General features: G+C 36.1%; 1 protein-coding gene across 1 annotated transcript in view; it reads right to left on the bottom strand.

Annotated features, from left to right (window-relative positions):
- LOC128249552 (uncharacterized) overlaps positions 1–20,000 on the bottom strand; it is a 714,438-nt gene that overhangs the window by 15,974 nt on the left and 678,464 nt on the right. The window lies entirely within an intron of this gene.

Raw genomic sequence — 20,000 nt, 5'->3', positions numbered from 1 at the left:
TATCATTTCATTTTTGATGTACTCAAACAAAAGTGACCACACACACACACACACACACACACACACACACACACGCACACACACACACACGCACACACACACGTATACTTCTATATGTATCAATGAATGTGTGTGCATGTGTATATTTGCATGTGTGTATGCGTGTATGTTTGTAAGTATGTGTGTGTGTGTGTGTGTGTGCTGTGTATTTGAATAAATAACTATGCCAGTCCTCATACGTGAGGGGCAAGGGCCTAAGACCCAGCTTACACTCCGAGCGGAAAATTTCACGCTCAGTACTCGGGGCCGTCACTTCAGTTTCGTCTATATCACCAATGTACACATTTCCCGTTCTCCCATTTTCGATAATGTGTATAGAGATGCCGAGCGCTGATAGCGTAGGCAAAATATACTAATGTTCCCCTCTAAATCTTGTCACCAAGTTTCTTCCACACACACTTTCTCCAACATTGAATCCGTGTTGCCTTCTTGTCTACAGAACCCGCATTTAGAACGTCGTCTACAGCAATCCCAATTTCCTCTTAATATAGAATCACCTTGATTAAAATACAAATTGTCCTAAATACTTCCACAGAGTATTTATCAAAGTATCATTAAAATCTGCGAGAGATTTTGGATTGTGTGCCACAAGGGAGATTACTTTTATCTCTTACAGTGATACACATTTCAAAATCCTTAAAATGTAACCTAAAGTAATCTCCCTTGTGGATCACACGCCAAAGCAACACCTCAGTGTGTTTTGTTTTTTTTTCCCTTCTAAATGTGAATCAGCAACAGATGGGAATGAAGATTACCGTTATTCTCCGCTCAAGAAATACGGCGGTAATCGAACACAAAACAGCAAAGTAGCATCGAAGAGAAATTGGTCTCCATATGTCTCTGCACATCAATAAATGTTAGTGCTACTACTGCTTTCGCAGCAGCAGCATTAGTAGTTGTTTTTGTTGATGTTGCAGCCGGTTTTGTCGAAGTAGTAGTGGTGGAACTGACAATAATGGTAGTGGTGGTAGTAGTAGTAGTAGTAGTAGTAGTAGTAGTAGTAGTAGTGGTGGTGGTAATAGTAGTGGTGGTGGTAGTGGTAGTAGAAGTAGTGGTGGTGGTGGTGGTAGTGATGGTGGTAGTAGTAGTAGTTGCTCTTGTCGATGTTGTTGCTGTTGTGGTGGTACTGGTAGCTGTTGAACTGTATTGCCGCTTTATAAGCAACGAGGAAAAAAAAGTATCACAGAAAATGATTGAGGACCGATGGTTATGCTTGTTCCTTGCTTTTAGCATGTCTTGGAGACAACAATACAGCCGAGTAGTTTCCTATTGTCATGTATCTACATTAGTTATGAAAGAATTCGCCCGAAGTTACAAAAATCTATTCCAGTATAGAATCCTCTAGATTCCTGCAACAGTAAGCATTACAATTTCATTGTGTGCGTAGTTAGATAAAGGTGAATTAAGTCGTTTGAGAGATAAATAAGTTGGTTGCTTGAGGGATAAGTAAATGGAAAAGTGAAGAATGGTAAAGAAGGTCAACCTCTATGAGAAGAATTCGTCTTGTCTGTTGAAATCGTTAGTTCGTAAAATTAACATTTTAGTTTAGATTCAAAGTTGAATTGAAGTGATATTAACACTGACAGTATGCTCTGCTTCGGTTAGTAAATATATACAAATTGTTTGTTAGATAAAGTGCAACATACCTCGGTGGCTATATATCATGTTATAATTTTACCACGTATACCTTCTTTCGAAATCCTACAACTATTTTATTGTGGGTAACTTCCGTGAATTTCAGTCGATTACGATTAAACGCTCATCACCAAAACCGACGGAGTACCAATTAATTTTACTTCAATTTATTGAAACCGGATACAATTGCTCCTACGTTGTATATTTATTTTTTTATTGCCCACAAGGGGCTAAACAAAGAGGAGACAAACAAGGACAGACAAACAAGGACAGACATCGACCCTAGTACGTAACTGGTGCTTATTTAATCGACCCCGAAGGGATGAAAGGCAAAGTCAACCTAGGCGGAATTTGAACTCAGAACGTAAAGACAGACGAAATACCGCTAAGCATTCCGCCCGATTCTTATTTCTTTATTGCCCACAAGTGGCTAAACATAGAGGGGACAAACAAGGACAGACAAAGGGATTAAGTCGATTACATCGACCTCAGTGCGTAACTGGTGCTTAATTTATCGACCTCAAAAGAATGAAAGGCAAAGTCGACCTCGGTGGAATTATAACTCAGAACGTAACGGCAGACGAAATACCGCTAAGCGTTTCGCCCGGCGTGCTAACGTTTCTTATTTCTTTATTGCCCACAAGGGGATAAATATAGAGGGGACAAACAAGGACAGACAAAGTGCGTAACTGGTACTTAATTTATCGACCCCGAAAGGATGAAAGGCAAAGTCGACTTCGGCGGAATTTGAACTCAGAATGTAGCGGTAGACGTGCTAACGTTTCTGCCAGCTCGTCGCCTTCCTACGTTGTGTATTTATCATCAGGCAGGAGGATTAGATGTATAGTTCTTTGTAGGTCACTCTGAGGAAGCCACTTCTGAGCAAATGTTTCTACTAGCACTTTCCTGATTCCATACGACGATAGTACAATTCCGTGCTGTAGACTGTGGCAGCTGTTAGGAATTAGCAAGTATTCAAGACTAGTCTGAATATCTTTCAGATATTCCGAAGGAGATCGGAAATATGGTAGATAATCAGAGTTGATATTAAACACTACAAAAACCAATGTGAGATATAAAAGGGACCGAGTTAGGAGACCGAAACCATATCTATTGCTTACAGAACAATTTTTTTACTGAAATCACTGAGCTGAGGAGTTTGAGTTTATTATAGAGCAGATCTGACCAGTGAGACTTGATTGAATGAGATACGACGTGTGGTGGTGTGTTGTGTTCACTGACTACCGACAAAATGTTTCTCTCCACATATCTTGGTGTAGAAAAGATATTTGTGTGTGTGTGTGTGTGTGTGTGTGTGTGTGTGTGTGTGTGTGTGTGTGTGTGTGTGTGTGTGTGTGTGTTTATGCGTGTGTTTGTGTCCCCCAATAACGCTTGACAACCGATGCTGGTGTGTTTGCATCCCCGTAAATTAGCGGTTCAGCAAAAGAAATCGAGAGAATAAGTACTAAGTTTACAAAGAATAAGTCCTGGGGTCGATTTGCTCGACCAAATACGGTGCTCTGGTCAAAATAACTTTAATTACACAGGACTATACGCGTATTAAATTGAGGTGAACATTGATCATTGTCAAAATCAAACTACGCCCGGGGCCTCAATCCAAAATGAATGATATATCCATGTTTTTATAATTTCTCGGGAGCCCTACACCTCGTAAGGTTTCCTTAGAACTTCACCGCAATACAAACACTCACCCAGAACGAACAGCTGGTCATTTGTCGCGTTCGAAGCCACCATTTTTGCATGGGAAGCGTCAAGTCGATATTATTGACCCCAATATTTGATTTGAATGATACTTTATTAAAAAAGGGAGCACTCTGGATTATGACGACGAGGACCCTTGCTGATACGATCAACTGAACAGCCTGTTCCTGAAATTAATGTGAATGTGGCTGAGCAATCCACAGACACGTGTTCTCCTACCGCAGTTCTCAGGGAGATTCAGAGTGACACAGTGTGACAAAGCTGGCCCTTTCAAATACAGGTGCAAGTGGTCTTTGCCAGCTGAGTGAACAGGAGCAACGTGAAATAAAGTGTCTTGCTCAAGGACAACACGTTGGCGGGAATTGAACTCACGACCTCGTAAGTCGATTGTGCTAACCACTAAGCCACGCGTCTTCCCCTACTTTATTATATCGATGCTGAAGAGATGAAAGACAAAGTTAACCTCAGCATGATTAGTATTCACAATGTAAAGAGCCGGAAGAAATGCCACTAATGATATTGTCCGGCGTGTTAATGATTCTTTTTTTTTTTTAATCTATTTAATACATACATAAATAACTTTACGCGTCGACGTGCGAATTAAAAGAAGCAGGTAAAAACGTCTAGAGACAAAAATAATCTGATCTTTAGCAAAAGAAGACACATTTTTAGTCGTATATATCTTTGAGAATTGTTTATATAATTTGTAATAAACTTGTGACGACTGTCATAAATATCAAATAAAGATCTTATGTTTGGAAAATTTGGAGTGAATAAAAGACAAGATATAAAGTGCAGAATATATTAAAAAAATATATTATTTGATACAGCGAAAACAAAACGGTTTAATGTATGCTTCATTCTGTTTGTACTAAGTATTCCTCATAGAATGAACTAATATGATACAAATGATTACATATATAAATAAATAAATGCCTATTGAAATTCTTGTTTAACAGGATGTCGACAACACATTCATAGAAGGATACGTATGTATGTATATATATATATATATATATATATATATATATATATACACACAGACGGAGACACACACACACACATATATACATACATATACGAGCACATATATATACACATATACTATCAAACTCAAATATGTACGCGAATGTGCGTGTTAACCGGAAATATATATGTATGGTAGACACCTTAACCTCTTTCTACACTTCCTCTCAGTCACAACACACACACACATATTTGTGTATATATGTATATATATACATACGTACATACACATACACATATATATTTATATATATACACACGCACATATATATATATGTGTGTGTGTATGTTCAGACACGTTTGACTGTGCGTGTTTCCGAGTTTGTAGTTATCAACGTACATGTGTATATCATTTCTGTATGAGTGTATGGGTGTGTGATCAAGAACCTACATACGAATCTACGTACTTATACACATACAGCAAGGATATATTAACAAATGCTTTCATCACTTGTGTATATGTGTATATATATATATATATATATATATATATATATATATATATATATGTATGTATATATATTGGGAGTTACAAATGTAATTTTATGTATCTCACCAATTATCCAGCCTTTCTCTCTATCTATCTATCTATCTGTCTATGTATTTATTTATCTGTGTATGTGTGTTTATGTGTATGCGTGCGTCAGCATGTATGCGTATCCATGTGTATCTATGTATCTATATATCTTCCAATCTATTTCTCATTCACTTCCTCAATATATACTCACAAAGAAACATACTTAAATATCTGTGTATGAATATGTCCAGATGATACAGACATGTGTATAAATTTATACATAAAAATACATATGAACCCACACACTAAGTCATACTGAAAGGATACAAGTGTACACATATACGTGCATACACACTCCTATATATACATGTGTCTGGGTTGGCTTTTTTGTTTCGTGTATTAGACTCTTTATTTCTAATTCAATAATAGAATGAAAAAAAAAAGTGTATCCGTTGATATATATTGTAGAAAATAGCGGGATACATTTAAGAGTAACAATAATACTTAATCACATATATATATAAAAGAACACGCAACATATACACGCGCGCACAGATAAACACATATACAACCACACACAAATATATATGTATACGTACATATATATACATTTATATTCATATACATATGTATAATGTGTGTGTGTGTCAAAAATAAAGGTTTGAGTGTTTGACTGTGTTATCCTCAGTGATTTCTGGAAACTATCAAACACTGGTATATATATGGTTTAGGACAGATAGTAATAGATTTTAGTATTTATCCACCTTAAGGAAGCGAGCTGGCAGAAACGTTAGCACGCCGGGCGAAATGTTTAGCGGTATTTCGTCTGCCGTTACGTTCTGAGTTCTAATTCCACAGAGGTCGACTTTGCCTTTCATCCTTTTGAGGTCGATAAATTAAGTACCAGTTACGCACTGAGGTCGGTGTAATCGACTTAATCCCTTTGTCCGTCCTTGTTTGTCCTCTCTATGTTTAGCCACTTGTGGGCAATAAAGAAATAAGAATCGTTAGCATGCCGGACGAAATGCTTAGCGTCATTCAGTCCATCTTTACTGTCTGAGTTCGAACCTCTCCGAGGTCGACTTTGCCTCCCAGGTTTAAACTGTCTCGAAATAATTTCACAGAAAATGGGAGTAAAATTTGCAAGCTTTTATTACTTGCATTTGAAGCTATCTGTAATGGTTTTAATCAGGGTATTAATATTACCAGTCTGTTCTGTGCCCGTTTATATGTAAATAAATGTACGAAGCAGCTTGCAAAACATCCACAAGTAAAGCAAAAACGTAGTATTTCTGTAAAGTGTTACAGTCATTCGAACGAGTGGGTTTATTATACGAGACAATGATTGGCAGGTGAGGTGTAATAAGCCAGGAACAAGATCAGCAATCAAGTATAAATACAAGCAGCCCTAAGCGTATAACTAGACATGAAATATTGATCCGCTCTGTCTGTTATATTTAAAAGAAAATTCCCAAAGAGTTTGCAATATATTTAGTAATATTAACGCAAAAAAGTATTTCAATATAGTCTCTCGGTCATTCTAATGTGCGGTTTGTTTATCTATCCCAACGATTTGTTAACGAAATATAATACAACCGAAACTTGTCCTAAGTTGTCACACATTAATTACTAAATATCAGAGTTAACTCCCTCAATACTTGACCCAATTTCATTTTTAACCTATTTCGAAATTCGACATTGTCCCGTGTGTCCAGCTTCAAAAGAATTATATTTAACGCTAATGTTGTCTTTCGTTTTCATTAGAAGCTTTATTTTTAACAGATTATTTATTCATTTCCCATATACTTATTCGTTAGATTATTTTATACAGTACATGACTGTAGGACCGATTGCTAGAAGCACTTTTCCCTGGGTTTCGATTCGTACATAAATAAAAAAGGACACAGACATAATCACACGTTTACATGTGTACGAAAATCTGCTGCTCAGAGAGGATTCTGAGTAATTCGAAATAGAACCACTTCGTGTGTGGACGAATATATATATATATATATATATATATATATATATATATATGTGTGTGTGTGTGTGTGTGTTTTTAAAAACACACACACACACACACACACATATGTATATATATATATATATAAAAGAGAGAGAAACAGAAAGACAGATATATAAATAGATAGATAGATAGATAGACTTATATATGTATAAACAAATATATATATATACAAACACGTGCATAAACCTAAATATATACACCAGTAAGAGTGATAAATATACGTATGTAGAAACCGATAAGTATGTATGCATATATATGTGTGTTTGTGTGTGTGTGTGTGTGTGTATATATATATATATATATATATATATATATATATGTACACATTCTATAACAGAAGCATAAGTGAGGCATAGTTCTTTGTAATGGGAATTCACCCTCAATTACCAAAATTACCATACGTTCGATACATTTAGACATCGTATAAGTCTGCAATGATCTCTTGGCTTTTTACTTTTGGTAGTTTGAAATACTGTACCTTCTCCCAACGGGGCTCAGCTGAAAACACTTAGCGTCCATCTCTAATTTTATCTCTTTCCGCTTTGCTGATCTTGCTTACAGTTTCTCTCTCTCTCTCTCTCTCTCGCTCGCTCTCTCTTTCGCCCTCTCTCTCTCTGTATTTGATTCTTTCTCCCATTATTTGTCTTTCTCTACCTATAGATGTGAGCGTGTGCAACTGTGTGAGAGAAGGTGGGTATTTATGTATGTATGTACGTATGTATGTATGAGTGTGTGTGAGTGTGTGTGTGTGTCTAGATTCAGATTCATAAGTCGACAGATACACACACACACACACACACACACACACACACACACACACACACACACAAAATAATATATATATGCATATATATACATACGACTTATATGCTTATATAAGTGTATTTATATAACTATATATATATATATATATATATATATATATATGTGTGTATATATAGGATTACCTTACATGCATACACGTATTTATATATATGCATAAACATACACTAATACATGTGTGTGCGTGTGTGTGTATGTACATGTATATATATATACATATATATATGTATTCGTTTTTATATATATACATAGCGGCGTACGTACGCTTTTGGTCTTCTGTATGTAAATACACACAAACAAAAACACACACACACATATATTCACTATATATTATTATATCAACAGGTATTTATGAGAAATATACGATTCCATACGCACACGTATATACAAATATGACACCATCACTAAATATATAGGCATGTGTTTACATGCATATCTATTAATATACACATATGTATTTATGTATGCACATATGTTAGAGTATGATAAATACTTTTGCGCATACATATCATGTGTATACGTATGTATATACGCCCTGACACACACAGATTGATAGATAGATAGATAGATAGACAGATAACAGACAGATAGATAGATAAATAGATAGATAGATAAACAAATAGATAGATAAACAAATAGATAGATAGATAGATAACCGATATTTACGTGCCTTATATCTATTACGACTGTCTAATCCTTATTATTATGTATTATCACTCAAAATAATTTTCATTGATATCAAATCACTAGAGTAGTTTCCTCTAATTTGTATCTTAATGTTCTGAGCTAACATTTTCATCCAAAATAAATATATAGTCATTAATGTAATTTCATCAGAGATATATACAGCCACGCTAATAGACTAATCAAATATCAGGAGCCTCGGGATGCAAGTGTTTCTAAAAATAAATGTGGCTTTATATTAAATAAGATAACATAATATTAATATTCTTTTCTACTCTAGGCACAAGGGACGAAATTTGGGGGGGAGGGGGCTAGTCGATAAGATCGACCTCAGTACGAAACTGGTTACTTAATTTATCGATCATGAAGGGATGAAAAGCAAAGTCGACCTGAGCGGAATTTGAACTCAAAACGTAAAGATAGAAGAAATATCGCTAAGCATTTCACTCGGCGTGCTAACGTTTCTGCCAGCTCGACGCCTTAAGGCATATATAGGAGCACTCCGTCAGTTACGACGAGAAGGGCCCCAGTTGATACGATCGACGGAACAGCTTGCTCGTGAAATTAACGTGAAAGTGGCGGAGCAATCTACATACACGTGCACCCTTAACGTAATTCTCATGAAGATTCAACGTATTTAACCAGGTGCCTATCTTTATCGAACCCTTTTGCCCAATCTCTAATTTACGGGGGACGTAAACACACTACCACCGGTAAATGGGGTGGAGTACACTGCCACAAAGACACACACACACACACACACACACACACACACACACACACACACACATACATATATATATATATATATATATATATATATATCTCCTTCTACGAAATCCACTCATGAGTCTTTGGTCAGTTCGAGGCTATAATAGAAGGCATTTGCCCAAGGTGCAAAACAATGGGAGTGAACTCGGAGCCATGTGCTCGGGAAGCAAGCTTCCTACCACAAAGAACGCTGTGCGAAATATATCATTTTGCTGGGTTGTATCAAATTCAGATGCTGATATGTTTATTCACCATTTGCGCAGAAAGAGTACAAGGGTAGACACGACAAGGTAGCTCAAAACCTCTGGGACTTTGAATTCCAGACAGAAAGTATTAGAGCACAGAAGGCCGAACATAATAACCTTTAGGAGGGACAGACAAGAATGCCGAATGATTGACATGGCAGTGCTAGGAGATCAAAAAATCATCATGAAAGAAAGAGAAAAGGTTGATAAATATGAAAACCTGAGAATTGAGATCGCTAAGATATGGCAGCTGCGATAGTCAAACATAAAGGTTATCCCTTTTGTCATCGGAACATTAGGTTCAATACAACCCAATCTAAAAAAAAAAACATTTGAAAAACCTTAGAAATACCCTACAATGTAGATGTTTTGCAAAAGTCGGTATTACTTGGAACTGAACGAATATTGCGTAAAGTACTGTCTGTTTGGGGTCCCTGTTGTGACAATATATTCAATCAACAACCTCACAATATTGTATACTGTGCGACGTCACTAATAATAATAATAATAATAATAATAATAATAATAATAATAGTAGTAATAGTTGTAGAAGTAGTAGTAGTTTTATTTAAATTCCAATGGGGATGGCAATAAAATAATTCATTACAATAATTATATATATATATATATATATATAAAATTAAATGCAACCAACGGTTTAATTATTCTAATATTAAACAACAAATGTTAATGAATCTAATATTAATCAGCTAACTAGAAATCTAAATAATTATAATACAGTACTTAATTAAAATTTGAAATAAAGTATTTAATTACAGCAGACTACTTAAAGAAAATAAACTAATTTATTATTCGAAATAGTTATTAGATATTAGTATCCTTGTTAATTAAAATGAGCATATCCTTGTTAATTAAAACGATGTGATTAATTCGTACAAACTGGTTAACAATAAAATAATCATTTACGTTAATGTGTCTAATTGTTGTATGCCAGTCATTTAGCATGAGTTTATTAAGACAAGACAATTAATTAAAATCAATTATTTAGAGTGACCTAGTTTTAAAAAATTAACTAATTAGTCTAGACTAGCTAATCATAAAAAACTAAATCATTATAATAATTTAGTTAATTAGCATAACTTAGTTAATTGCAATAAACTTGTTCATTATAATAAAATATTTAGAATTTAAAAACAAATTAGAATAAAGTCGTTAAATGAAATGAATTGCTATTCTACTCTGATTGCATTTATCTACAGTTGGGAGCAAACGTAGGTATACAGTTAGTAACACATGACTGTTTTAATACTTAATCCATTAAATTTATTACCGCATGAAATTAACCTCATTTTTGGTATTTTCAGTGCCATTAATCATAATGATACATTTATCATAACTTTAGTAATACTTTTATCGTAAATTAAAATTTTATTTTTGAAAAAAAAAAAAAAGTATTGTACGGGTTTTTTTCTTTTTTTCATAACTGTATACCAACTTTTGTACCAACCTGTATATACATATAAAAATTACATTTATTCATTAATTAATCCCTTTATTAGATAGTGAGTCAATCAATCGTGATTTATGTGATAAAATAGAGTCGATTTCATGAAAACTGTGTTGCATAGATAACAAAGGCGAAGCTGTTAACAAATATAATGTCTACTGCAATTAATAATCTAAGCAAGAAGTTCAAATTGATATAAGTGAATACTGGCTTTTTGGAACCATACGTTTCATCCACACGACTGATCGTTTACTGGTTCTAGTCATTGGACTGCAGCCATGCTGGGGCATTGCCTTAAATGGTTTAACTGAGTAATTTCATGATATTTGTTTCATTTAAATTTCTAAGTATGGAAATTATTCTATCGGTAAGAAGTCTGCTTCCCAACCACATGTGTCCGGGTTCAGTCCCACTGCGTGGCACCTTGGGCAAGTGCCTTTTACTATAGACGCGGGTCGACCAAAGCCTTCCGAGTGGATTTGGTAGAAAGAAACTGAAAGAAGCACGTAGCATACGCACACACACACACATGTATGTAGCTGTGTGTCCATTTATGTGTCTGTTTGTCTCTGAACCCATAGCTTGACAACCGATGCTGCTTTGTTTACGTCCCCACAACTTAGCGGTTCGGCAAAGAGCGCGATAGAATAGATAGTAAGCTTGCAAAAAATAGGTACTGGGAGGTCGATTTGTTCGACTAAATGCGGTGCTGCAGCATGGCCGCAGTCAGATAACTGAAACAAGTAAAACAATAAAAAAGTAAAAGAGTAACCCAGCTCCATGTATATGTGTGTGTGTATGTGTGTGTGTATGTGTGTGTGTGTGTGTGTGTGTGTTTGCATGATTCCGGTGAATCCTGTCAAGACTAGAAATTGCAGTTAATGCAAGTCGTTGGACATTAGAATAATCCAAGACATGTAAATGATTGTTTCTGGACGAATCTAAAGTAACAATTTCGATTATTAAAAAAACGAAAAATATCGATTTTTTAATACACGAATAAGTCAACTGAGTATTTCATTAGTATTTTGTTTTCGAAATATTAATTGTCGAAATTGGAAGGTTAATTAAATTGCATGTCAAAATCTAGAGTCAGTGGTATCGACGAAAACCACTTTTAGAAACATTGCTGGCATTGTGTCAAAAACAGAAAATATGGGTATTAATTGCCGGTTATTTGTAACGGCTTTTATACTGTAAGTTGAAATTCCACCAAAGTCTAATGTATTCCTCGTCGTTTCGAAGTTTAAGGTATATCACCAAACGATTGTGTGGAGAAATTTCTTCCTATAAACACGCCAATTTTATTGATTGTGCCTCTGCTATATATACTTAAGTACAAATTAATACTTATGTTTCATATGTATACAGACATTATTCCCATTTACTAACACACACACTCACTCACATGTGTGTGTGTGTGTATGCATGTATAGAGAGAGAGAGAGAGAGAGAGAGATAGATAGATACATATATATATTTGTGTGTGTGTGTGTATATGTATATATATATGTATATATGTTTATATATATCTATAGATATGCGTATATATGTTTATATATATCTATATATATGCGTATATATATCTATATATATGCGTATATATAAATGTATATCTATACATAACCATATATATATTATATATATATATATATATATATATATATATATATATATATATATATCGAACGTAGACACATATAGGCGCGCACAAAACTTACTAGTTACGAAAGAAACGGCGCATGTAACTTCGCTTGTGAATGCGGCTAGACTTTTTCCCGCTGTCTGTTTGTTTAGGAATAAATCTGTATTCCAGTGATATAACAGAGAAGTATTAGCATTCATACAATACAATACAGGTACATTTGCATTTCAGTTGGAAATTTCTTTTTAGCAGCAGGCTATAGGGAAATGGTGTCCCTCAGTCTACATAAACACTGACCAAATCTATGTCAAGATTTAGAAAGAAAATATCTATAAATCGGAAGAATTTATTTGGAAAAATTTTGCGATACAGACATGAATGCCAAAACTGGTATTGTGAATATATGTCCCGTTCGTACAGCGCATCCGATTGTATCGATGACTGGTTCTAAGTATATATGTATCTATGTGTGTATGTATGTATATATATGTATGTGTGCATGTATGTTCGGTTCCATGTAAGTGTGTCACTGCGTGTGTCAGTGAGTGAGTACGATTGGATACATATTCATATTCACGTGTAAAGGCACACACACACACACTTCCTGGGGTGTATACAGCAAACTATACATAAGTGAATATAATTATTTAAGCTGATCGGATATAGATAGGTGTGCGCGTACGTGTGATTGTGTGTGTACCTCTATTTATATATATATATATATATATATATATATATATACATACATCGGTAGATAGATTGCTAAATGTATAGAAACGTCTGTAAACATACATGCACACGAAACTAAAATAGCTACACACACAGAGATAGCTACAGATAAATACATAACTTCTTTTCTACTCTAGGCACAAGGCCCGAAATTCTGGAGGAGGGGCCATTCGATTAGATCGACCTCAGTACACAACTAGTGCTTAATTTACTGACTCCGAAGGGATGAAAGGCGAAGTCGACCTCGGCGGGATTTGAACTCAGAACGTAAAGACAGACGAAATACCTATTTATTTACTGCCCACAAGGGGCTACACACAGAGGGAACAAACAAGGACAGACAAACCGATTAAGTCGATTATATCGACCCCAGTGCGTAACTGGTACTTATTTAATCGACTCCGAAAGGATGAAAGGCAAAGTCGACCTCGGCGGAATTTGAACTCAGAACGTAAAGACAGACGAAATACCGGTAAGCAATTCGCCCGGGTGCTAACGTTTCTTATTTCTTTATTGCCAGAGGTTACCGTGGTCTTCTTTTCCGTAGGCTTTTCTTTCCACGGATAAACCTTAATGTGTTTCCCCTTTTTAAATTATGACATTTCTGTGATACACGATCCCTATTGATCCCCCCCCCCCCACGATCCGGTTTGATCGAATTGCTACCCCTTTTTTCCTTCTCTTCTCCAAAAGAAAAGCTCTACTTTGTATTTTGTCCCCTTTGTGTTCAGCCCTGTGTGGCCAATAAAGAAACATATCTATCTATCTAATTTCTTAATTGCCCACAAGGGGCTAAACGTAGAGGGGACAAACAAGAACAGACAAAGGGATTAAGTCGATTACATCGACCCCAGTGCGTAACTGGTACTTAATTTATCGACCCCGGAAGGATGAAAGGCAAAGTCGACCTCGGCGGAATATGAACTCTGAACGTAAAGACAGACGAAATACCGCTAAGCATTTCGCCCGGCGAGCTAACGATTCTGCCAGCTCACCGCCTATCTATCGTTTTCTTCTTTTATTCTATTACTTGTTTTAGTCATTAGACTACGGCTAAGCTGGGGCTCTACCTTGAGCAATTTTTGTCGAACTAATCGAACCAGTACTTATATCAAAGCCTGGTACTTATTCCCTCTCCTTTTACCGAACTGCTAAGTTACAGGATATAAACACACCATCACCGGTTATCATTCATTAGTGGGTGACAACCACACACACTGACACACACACACACGACTTGCTTCTTTCAGTTTCCGTCTAAAAATAAGCCATCAATCATTGAAATCTTCAAACTTTGCCCAAGCGTAAAGTCACCTGCTCGTGTAATAAGGGCTGATTTTTGACGGTTTTAGTAGCGTACTAGCAGTGATACCCGGCCTTTCTCGGGATTAAAATGGTATAGTTTGTTTATATATATTACAGTTATGTTGAAACAGGTGATACGGGAAAGTGCAGCATTGACGGCAAAACATTTGTAGAGTAAATGATGGTCTAATTCGACTAATCGACATATAATACATCCGTTTGGAGGATTCCATGCCCTAACCTAGCGTGGAAAAGTGAAGTGGGGATGTGTAATGTTTGAACCCACCGAAACGCTGTCAGTGGATATACTCGCCTTTGAGGCGGTCAGCGCTACGTGTAACACGAGCCATCGTATGGTTAACAGTCAAATGAATGGAGGAGTAATGGAGATATTGTACGTAAATGGGTACATTCTGGAAATGGGAGGCGGTGACGGGGAAGTGAACTGTCGAAAGAGGTTGAGGAGGGGCTGATAGTGCTGTCAATTTTACCATACCGCCTGAGCAGCACATGCCACTAGTTTCATTTGGAAATTTGAAAGCTTTGCAGAAACGACAATTTGAGTGTAGCACACCAATTTGTACAGAATTATCGTTTTTATAAGGCTGAGATGGATCATATCTGAAAGTAGCTCTTGGTGTTGTGAAGAACGGTGGTTTCATGGCAAGAAAGTCGAAAGGTAAGCTCTGCCTCTATGGCAAATTATAATGAAATATAGTCGAAAGGTAAGCTACTATAAATCGGCACGAACTTTCCGGACAACCCAATACATTAATCTCTATTTTGTAAGCAGTTGTATGCATATAGTATGTCCGTATTTTTGTATGCATTTTAAATTAACGAAATATAAGCAAATGAACGAAATAGCACATGTATGGAACTGCTAATTTAACGGTAAATATCACAATAATTATTATTACAGAGAGACGAAGAATTTTATATTTTACCTTGCAACTGCTGCGATAATTAACTCCTAATAGAACGGTAAATGTGTATTGTTTGAATGGAAATGAAAATAAAATTTCGTATTGACACTAGCCAGACAGCACTTCGCGCATGCCCCCTTGTGGGTAATAAAGAAAGTCTTCACGCATGTCTGTTGTCGACTGAGTATACAACACAAGCAACACACAGCAAAGAGAAAGAGACAAAAAGAAAATAACACGTATTAAATTTTTTTTTCTAAAAACGTTCAATGACGTTAACTGGAGTTTGGGGTTCGAGTAGACGTCATTCCACCATTTCATTTAACATTACCATTCTTTTCATTCGATTTTATTTTTTCCTTACGTTTATGTTTTGTCTGTCTTTGTGCTGTCTCCTCTGTGTTTCGACCCTGTGTGGTTAATAAAAAAAAATCAAGTCGTCAGGTATGTATATGTATGTGTAGATGTGTGTGTGCGTTGACACTAGCCAGCCCGCACTTCACGCATGTCAGTCGTCAGGTATGTATATGCATGTGTATATGTCTGTGCGGGTGTGTTTAATACCGTACCGTATATAGTATGTCTGTATTTTTGCATGCAGTGTATATTAACTATATGTATGTATGCCTGTATATATGTGAGAGTATAGTTTCACTGTAGTAGATTCAGTATGAAAATGAAACCATTATAGTGAACATATTTGTCATTACAGTATCGAAATGTGATTGTTTCAGTTTTGATACTGAAATAGTGGAAAAGTTTCATTTTTAAAGTGAAAGCATTTGACATGAATGTTTTTGTTTCACTTTTGACACGTAATACTTAAATAGTGGAGGAGATATTATGTTGCTGTGGGCTCGAACTATGCAAGAATAAAAAATTGTTTTTTTGACTAAAACACAACCGGGACCCTGAGTAAGGCATGTGTAAAATTTGAATGAAATTGGTTGTGTAGTTCTGGAGTTTTAGGGATTCACACAGACACGCACAGAGACACACAGACATGCGTTCTCATTTTTATGTATAGATATAAAACCCCACCAGGATTGGACTCCGGTTCGTCCCAGAATTATTCATTTTTGCCAGCTAAGTGGACAGGAGCAACTTGAAATGAAGTGTCTTGCCGAAGAAGACGACGTGTCGCCCTGTGTAGGAATCGAAACCACAAGCGTACGCTTGATGTGTCCAAGCGCTTTCACTATGAGGTAATGCATGATTAATTGAATACAATGTGAATAAATAATCATTACAATAGACAGATTAATCTGAATATTAACAGATGTGTGTTAGAGAGAGAGAAGTGGTGGAGGTGGGGTTGCATGCGAACATATTTGTGCTTATCTGTGTGTGCGCATGTACGTGCATACAAACACATGTGTGTGAATTATGAAACGCCGAAGACTCGACCCGTGGAAGAATAAAAGAGAAATAAGAAAAACAGAGGAGGAAAAAAAGAAAAACAGAAAGGAAGAAAGAACGAAAGAAAGCTAGAGGGAAAAGATGGAAGAAAAGGGAACGAAGGATGAAAGAAAGAAAGGAAATGAAAAAAGAAAGAGGTTCCTTTATATTATATTCGAATGGTCAGCTTGTTGAAGTTAATGACAATCCAAGATGTCAATCGTGTTTTAATCATTGTTTTGAAAGCACCTGTCTGTCTGTGTGTCTCTCAATCTCCCTCTCTTTCTATCACTCACTCTCAATCCCTCTCTCTCTCTCTCTCTCTCTCTCTCTCTCAATCTGTTTCTCTCTCTCTGTCAATCTCCCTCACTCTCTCTCACTCTCTCTCAATCTCCCTCACTCTCCCACTCTCTCTCGTCCTCTCTCTCAATCCCTCTCTCTCACTCTCTCTCAATCCCTGTCTCTCTCAATCCCTGTCTCTCTCAATCTGTCGGTTCCTGTCTGTTTCTCTCACCCTCCCTCTCACTCTCTATCTCAATCTCCCCCTTCTCTCTCTCTCACACACTCTCTCAGTCTCCTCTCTCGCTCTCACTCTCTTTCAATCTCCCTCTCTCTCTCAATCTATTTGTCTCTGTCTGTCTGTTTCTCTCTCTCCTTCCTTCCCCTCTCTCTCCCCCATCTCTCTCATAAACACATCAACGGTGTTTCCCCAGCATGGCCGCGGCTTCACTGCTGAAGCACTTTAAAGATGTGTGTAAATATATCCATACATACACTACACTCACACATACACGCACAATCTAGGGAATACTTAAAGCAATATGTATATACACACATACACACATATTCATCCGCTCATCTACACATACACATACAGTATATAAACACTTTGCATATGAATGTATACACGTACATACACATACACGTACACGCACTCACGCGCATACACAGAAACACACGCACGACACATACAATATATACACACTTTGCATATGTACATACACACGTACATACACATACACCTACACGCCCTCACGCGCTCATACACAGAAGCACACTTTGCATATGTATATACACACGTACATACACATACACGTACAAGTAATCACACGCGCACACACAGAAAGACAGGCACGCACACACATCTATATACTTGCATATATATTTTATACCATCAAAGTGTTATAAAAAAGGTGATACCTGATAGCTTTAAGCATGTATGGATACAGTCACATATATGAGATATGAAAGGAATCCAAAATGTCCAAATTGGATTTAAAATGTAAACAGACACTCGCTTCGATGCCAATTAATCCCACACGAAAATGATAGGCTTGGAAAGGGTCAAAAGTGAGAATCTCGGTTTTCACATTTGATTATTTCCCTCCAGACACATTTCTGCAAAAGCTACCTAAGCACAGTATTTGGTATGAGACAACTATGTAGAACAGTGTCAATGTTCATATTCTTCCTCGTACCTTAGTAGCCGACTTCTACTGCTCTCATTCAATGTATAGAAAAAATTCCATATTTCGAAAGCTATAAACTGATGCAGATATTGCGTAAGGGAAGTATTTCCTATTATACGCAATGGTCTGGAACGTGCGTATTAAATGCTTTCAAATTATCATTATTTGGTTCGAGTTCATTATCGTAATTTAGAGGACTTGATACCGCTATAAACTAACCTATCGCGACTCTTTTTACACTGATATTCTAACAAGGATTCGTAGTTTCTTCTATTTGACTCGAGTCCAAAATTATAGTACCATGTTATGCTTTTAAACATAGCACGAAAAATGTTATTCACGTATACATATATGTGTGTAAGTTTCTCTGTATGTATGTAGGCATGTATGTACGTCTATAAACATGTATATATGTACTTAAATATGTTTGTATATATATATATATATATATATACACATATATATCAGTGTGTGTATGTATGTGTGTATGTATGTGTGTATGTGTGTGTGCGTGTGTGTGTGTGTGTGTGTGTATGTTTGTGTGTAAACGTTATGCCCGTTCAAACGTAAATATGTAGTTGATTAAACACTAATGTTTACACTGGTAAATAATCAAACGGGGAATACACCAGAGTCAATTGGCTACTTCAGATAACGATTCGTCACAGGCTGTTTGATGGCATCTCGCTCTTTCTCTCCTCCCCTACCTTTCACTCTACCTTACACTCTATCTATCTATCTATCTACTAATTTCTAATTCAGTATGTGTATATTACTCAAATACACACACACACGCTTACTCACACACACACACACGCACACGCACACACACACACACACACAAACAGATACACACCAACGAACCCGTATATATGTGTGTATATACACATATTCAAAGAATTAAATGAAATATATAGATAAATATGCATCTTTGTGCTCGAAAACGCATACGTATATATTTCATTTATATGCTTATCTCTCTCTCTCTCTGTTCATATATATATATATATATATATATATATATATATATATATATATATATATATATATATATATATATACAGACACGCACATACACATGTACGTTCATATATGAATGATCTATACCTATATCTATGTATCGATCTATATCTGAATGGATCGATCTATTCATGCGAGAAAGTGTGTGCATGTACGATTTTGCGTATGCATATGCATAAACATCTCTACACACACAGGTATACATACACACGCATACGTTTACGTGCGCGCGCATATATGAATGTCTCGTTGCGTGTGTATTAAACTCATTAAAATACAACCTCGTTACCGTAAAATAAATATATTTACAAGACGAACTACCCACATCACCTCCTCCAATCAAACATCTTATATTTACGAATTTACCTGTGTGCGTATTTACCTGTTTGCGTATTTACCTGTGTGTGTATCTAAGTTTGTCTCTTCGTCTCCTTCCCCTTTTCTATCCCACTGATTTTTCTTACCTTATCGTTCATTACGAAAGCATATATATATATATACACTGGCTCTCTCATTCACCTGCAGTTTTTTC

Source organism: Octopus bimaculoides, chromosome 15 (assembly GCF_046866305.1).
Source record: "Octopus bimaculoides isolate indiv1 chromosome 15, ASM4686630v1, whole genome shotgun sequence".
In the NCBI taxonomy this organism is placed as follows: domain Eukaryota; kingdom Metazoa; phylum Mollusca; class Cephalopoda; order Octopoda; family Octopodidae; genus Octopus; species Octopus bimaculoides.
Note: the sequence above shows the minus strand (reverse complement) of the source record. Positions and strands in the feature narration are given on the sequence as shown.